Source organism: Anomaloglossus baeobatrachus, chromosome 5, assembly GCF_048569485.1.
Source record: "Anomaloglossus baeobatrachus isolate aAnoBae1 chromosome 5, aAnoBae1.hap1, whole genome shotgun sequence".
NCBI classification, from domain to species: Eukaryota; Metazoa; Chordata; class Amphibia; order Anura; family Aromobatidae; genus Anomaloglossus; species Anomaloglossus baeobatrachus.
In genome coordinates, this window is record NC_134357.1 from 450,249,439 (window position 1) to 450,255,446 (window position 6,008).

A 6,008-nucleotide genomic window follows, 5' to 3' on the forward strand; every position below is an offset into this window, starting at 1 on the left:
TTCCTGCTTCTGTCCAGTGTGATAAGGGCAGATATCGACAGGAAAAGTGCAATGCAATTCATTGGACTGCCTCTAGGTGGAAGCACATAACAGTATGTGAGCCACATGCAGTAGGTTCACCTGCAGTTATAAGGGAATCTGTCAGCAGGTTTTTGCTATGAAATCTGAATACAGCATGCTGTAGGGGTTAAAACACAGATGTCAGGGTTGCCTCTCTTATCAAGTCGAGAAACTGTTGTTGTTTACCTACAATGTTTGCTTTAGCACCAGGAGATTATAGTTGTTTAACTACATTGTCTCACACCTGGTAGCTGGGTTGCCAACCGTCCAGAAATTCCAGGACAGTCCGTACAAATAGGAAACTTTTTTTTCTGTCCAAAAAAATCACGGACGCCTTAAATTTTTTAGGAACTGAAAAAATATAGAGAAATTATTTTGACTGTAGTTATCATCATGTTAGTTTACAGTGAATGTGTCACGATTCATGTTTATTGTTTTGCTGTTGTAGAGTTGTCATTGGTGCTCGTCCTGGCAGTCGGTGTTTTCCAGAGTGTGGCCAGTGGGAGGAGCCTATCCCTTTCTGCCTCGTTCCAGGATCACGGCGCCTTACCATGGTGCCATTTCCTTCGAATCGGTGCCAGTTATAGTTCTGCTTTGCAGTGTGTTCGCCGGTCCCTGTAAGTTTGCCTGATCCTGCTCGTCTACCTTGTCTGCCCTCTCTGACGCCTGGTCTCCTTAATGTGTCTGTCTTCTCTGACTCCCATCCTCCTGACTGCGTCCGTCCTCCCTGACTCCAGTCCTCCCTTTCTGGCCCTCCTCTGTTGTTCCGTCTCGGTGTTTGCCCACAGCTACCTGCTCTCCCGGCTCCCGACCTCGGCTTGTTACTGACTCTGGTATAGTTCTCCTCTGGTCCTTAACGATACCTCTTGGCTTCTAACCTGGCTTTCCCTTGACTCTGACTCCACCTCCTCCCTGGTACTGTGTGATCTCCTGGCTCTGACATCGGCTCACAAGACTTTCCCCGACGGATCCACAGGTGGAGCTAGTGACACCACTAGTGATTACCACCCTGCGTATACCAGGAGGTCCGGCTCCCACTGCTGGTATATTACAGAATGCAGTTAAATTCTTTATATCAGTATTATGGTCTGTAGGCAAGTTTCACTTATAATCATAATGATTTTCCAATGTATCTGTCAAAAATTATTTTTTATGATAAGCAGTCTAGAAACAATTAAAAAAAAAAAAAAAAAAATTGGCAAGCCTACCTGGTGGTCCAACATACCCAGTGCAGTAATTAGCACCTCACTGTCTATAGACATTGTATATGGAAAGCCTGGTGTGGGCAGGACAAATCTCTCAGCTCTGCTACATGTTAAATCTAAAAACTCTGTGTCAGAACAGCTGCACCCAGTAAACTATATGATACATCGTTGGATTCAGGGTCTCTTTCCCTACACCATGCTGCTCTCAGATGAGGTAGCAAAAACCTGCTGACCAGATCACTAATGACAATCCCGGCTCTACTGCATCTTCAGTATATAAATCAGTACTTATGACTTTGCGAGTGTAAAATGGTTGTACAGTATTAAAAATCACAACTACTTTTAAAAACCAGTGCCAAGCCGAGCAACTGGTATCAAGTGACATTATTGCTCATGAACCTCCCTGGAGCTAAGCTTTAATACCAGGCACAACCTATGGACTGGTGTGGCACTAGTCTGAAAAAAGTAACCATGTTTTTTTTTTTTAAATATTGTTCAGTCCCTTTAAATCTTCCATAAAGCCGCATTCCTATGGATGTTTAGTGCAGCATCACAGCACAGAATACAATGTGGTGCCGGCCATATGCTCCTCTTCGGGCCTGGATCCCCCATGTGCAGCCATATGGTTGAACGCCTCAGCACATTCTTGCTTGGCACCTCCATATTAAATAGCATCAGGACTGCGCATTGTAATTTCTGCATTGTGTTGCTATGTACAAATTAATGGGTCTGATTTTGAGTCTTATTTTCTTTAGCATTGGGAGGACCTGTGAGCCTTTCTTTACAGGCAGCGATGGATGCTGTGACCAATGTAAAGCTCTACAGTGATGAAGATCTCTATAAAAGATCAGGGTCAAGATAAGATCCCCCTATAGCACGTGACAGTGCTGGAGTGGGGGAGGGGGGGGAGGGAGTCCTTCAATAATGTTCGTAGCGACCAAAGAACATGGTATAGTTAGCTTTTCAATTTTTCACCATCTCTGATTGCAGTCATGGAACGAGAACATTGTTGCTTACAACCAGACGCCAAACTACTTCTCACATCTGAGGATTTTTCCCAGTCGTACCCTCTCTGGACAATCCTCTGTGACTCCAGATTTACGGGAACCTGTCACGAGTGAGCTCTTATATATAGAATTCTAGAATACTGTGTACAGAGTGCCCTGGGCTTTTATATAATGTAAAAAACACCTTTATTATACTCACCTAGAAGGCGGTCCAGTCTGTTGGGTGTTGCTGGTCTCGGTCCGGCGCCTCCTCCAACCTGTCCGATCGCCATCCTTCTGCCCAGCCCCGTGTGCATGACTCGTCCTGCATCATTCACACAGGCCTCCATTGCGCTCCTGTGCATTCGCACTTTGATCTGCCTAGTCAAAGTACTGTAGTGCATATGCGCAGGCGGTCGTTGACCTTTCCTCACTCCTGCGCATTACAGTATTTTGCTCTTCCCTCAGCAGGGCAGATCAAAATGCGCAGGAGCGCAATGGCGACCTCTGTGTGGATGACACAGGACACGTCATGCACAATGGGGCTGGGATGGAGAACGGCGACTGCACAAGACGGAGGAGGCGCCAAACCGAGAGCAGCAACACCCATCGGACTGGACCACCACCTAGGTGAATATAATAAAGGTGTTTTTTACGTGCTACAGATCGGTCTGGGCTCTTATATGCAGTATTCTAAAATGCTGTATACAGTGTGTGCACCCATATCCTGTCCACTGCCATTAACATGAGAACAGCGGCAGCTATAGGCATAGAAGTGGTGTCTAGGTATAGTAAAGTAGCCATGCGCTACACAATGAAACCACCTATAGCGCCACCTGGTGGAAAACAACGGAGTTAGCATTTTTATCTCGAAAACGGAATGAGATACAGAAAAAAAAAGTGAATTACAAAGTTGTAGGGCATCATCAATTCAATACGAATAGACACCTTACATACAGAAATGCTATGATTAAAACGTGTAAAACTCACAAGGCTGCGGACGTAAAGCGATACCTCATGGAGACCTTCCTACAAGTCATTGAGTATGGTGGTTGTGTGGAGTGGATTCGACACTCACCTGACCGGACTCCATTGGACTTCTTTCTGTGAGGTCACATCAAACAGCAGGTGTTTGCGACCCCTCCATCAACATTGCAGGACCTACGACGATGTATCACAGATGCTTGTGCAAAAGTGACACCTACCATATTGCACAACGTGCAGCAAGATACAGTATGTTGTCCAGAGTCCAGATGTGCATTGCAGCTGACGGTGGCCACTTTGAGCATCAAAGTTAAATGAGTGCCATATGCGTGACCAGCATTCAATGTTTTGGGGGGTCATGGGTTTAATATCATAGCATTTCTGTATGCAAAGTGTCGATTCGTATTGAATTGATGATGCCCTACAATTATTTAATTCACTTTTTTTTCTCTATCTCGTTCCGTTTTCGAGATAAAAAAGCTAACTCCATTGTTTTCTACCAGGTGGCGCTATAGGTGGTTTCATTAGCGCATGGCTACTTTACTATACCTAGACACCACTTCTATTCCTATAGCTGCCACCGTTCTCAAGTTAATGGCGGTGGACAGGATATGGGTGGACACACTGTATAAAGGCTCACTGGTGGTGGCTGCAACTCATAAGTTAAAAACCTGATGCAGGCTCCCTTTACGTGGTGTATCTCACCAGGGCAAGCTTACCGCAAGCAGTACAACTTGTCGAATACTAAGGCGCTTGTGCAGATAACCGTATTTTCCGTCTGAGTGGATCCGAGAAAACACTGGATTGCACTCAGCCAATGATGTTCAATAAGGCAGTGCACATGTCCGATTTTTTTTCCTTGTACCAAGTGGTCTGAGGAAAAATGAAAAAAAAAATTGCAGCATGCACGATTTGCCTCTGTAAATCAGATCACACTCAGCCATTCAAGTGTATGGGTCCGTGATAAAAATCGGACCGCACTTGTGACTCCAGCCTTATGATTCGGCGCTGTAATTTGCACACATCCAATCGTGTGCCTACTAGGTTCCTATGCAGTTCTCTTAATGTTATATTGGAGACCACTCGATCTGGCAGAGCCGAATCCCATATGTTAGATATTTTTTTCTGATAGAGGCCATGGAGTTCAGTAGAGCTTTACAGGCATTACTGGATCCTCTTCCATCCTCTATAACGGCATCACGGAGCTGGTGGATGTTAGAGACCTTCACTCCTCCAATTTCTATTTGAGAATGCTCCACCGATGCTCAATAGGGCTTAGGCCTGGAGACGTTTTGCCAGTCCAGCACCTTTACCCTTAGTTTCTTTAGCAAGGCGGTGGTTGTCTTGGAGGTGTGTTTGGGGTCATTATGTTGGAATACTGCCCTGCAGCCCAGTTTTTGAACGGAGGAGATCACGCTCTGCTTCAGTATGTCACAATACATTTTGGTATTCATGGTTCCCTCAGCTCCCCAAAGCCGGCAGCACTCTTGCAGCCCACAAACCATGACACTCCCACCACCATGCCAGATTGTATGCAAGGCATACGTGTCTTTGTACTTCTCACCTGGTTGACACCATCTGAACCAAATAGGTTTATCTTGGTCTCATCAGACCACAGGACCTGGTTCCAGTAATCCATGTCATTAGTCAGCTTGTCATCAGCAAACTGTTTGCAGGCTTTCTTGTCCATTATCTTTAGAACAGGCTTCCTTCTGGGATGACAGCCATGTAGACCAATTTGATAAAGAGTGTGACTTGTGGTCTGAGCAGTGACAGACTGACCCCCACCTCTGTAACCTCTGCAGCAATACTAGCAGCACTCATATGTCTATTTTGAAAAGACAATCTCTGGATATAACGCTGAGCACTTGCACTTAACTTCCTTGGTGGACAATGTCCTGAATAGAACCAGTCTTGTTAAACCGCTGTATGGTCTTGGCCACCGTGCTGCAGCTCAGTGTCAGGGTGTTGGCAATCTTCTTATAGCCTAGGTCACCAATTCTTTTTTTTTTCAGCTCCTCAGAGAATTCTTTGACACAAAGTGCCATGTTGAACGTCCAGTGACCAGTATGAGAGTGTGTGAGTGATAACACCAAATGTAACACCCCTGCTCCCCATTCACACCTGAGACCTTGTAAGGCTATGTGCGCACGTAGCGTAATTACATGCAGTTACGCTGCGCTTTGTAGCGCAGCGTAACTGCATGCGTCCTGCGTCCCCTGCATAATCTATGGAGATTGTGCAGGGGCTGTGCGCACGTGGCGTATTAGAGCGCAGCGCTTCGGCTGCTGCCCGAAGCGCGCGTTCTAAGAAGTGACATGTCACTTCTTCCGTGCGCTTTGCCTGCAGCCCTTGCTCTGTCTATGGCAGGAGCTGCAGGCAGAGCGCATGGAATCGGCTTTTTTTTTTTTCTCTACGGACATTTTCTGCAGCGATTTGAAGCGCACGTGTGCTCTTCAGATCGCTGCAGAAATTTCTGCAGTGACTGTACGCAACGTGCGCACATAGCCTAACACTAAAGAGTCACATGACACTGGGGAGGGAAAATGGCTAATTGGGTAAAATGTGGCCATTGTCACGTAGGGGTGTACTCACTGTTGTTGCCAGCGGTTAACACATTAATGGCTGTGTGTTGGGCTATTTAGATGGCACCACATTTACACAAGCTGCACACTGATTACTTGACAATAGATAGATGGATAAAGAATTAATCGGTCAGATTTATTGTTGAATACTGGTGACCAATCTATAAATGAAATAGAATTGTGTAGAT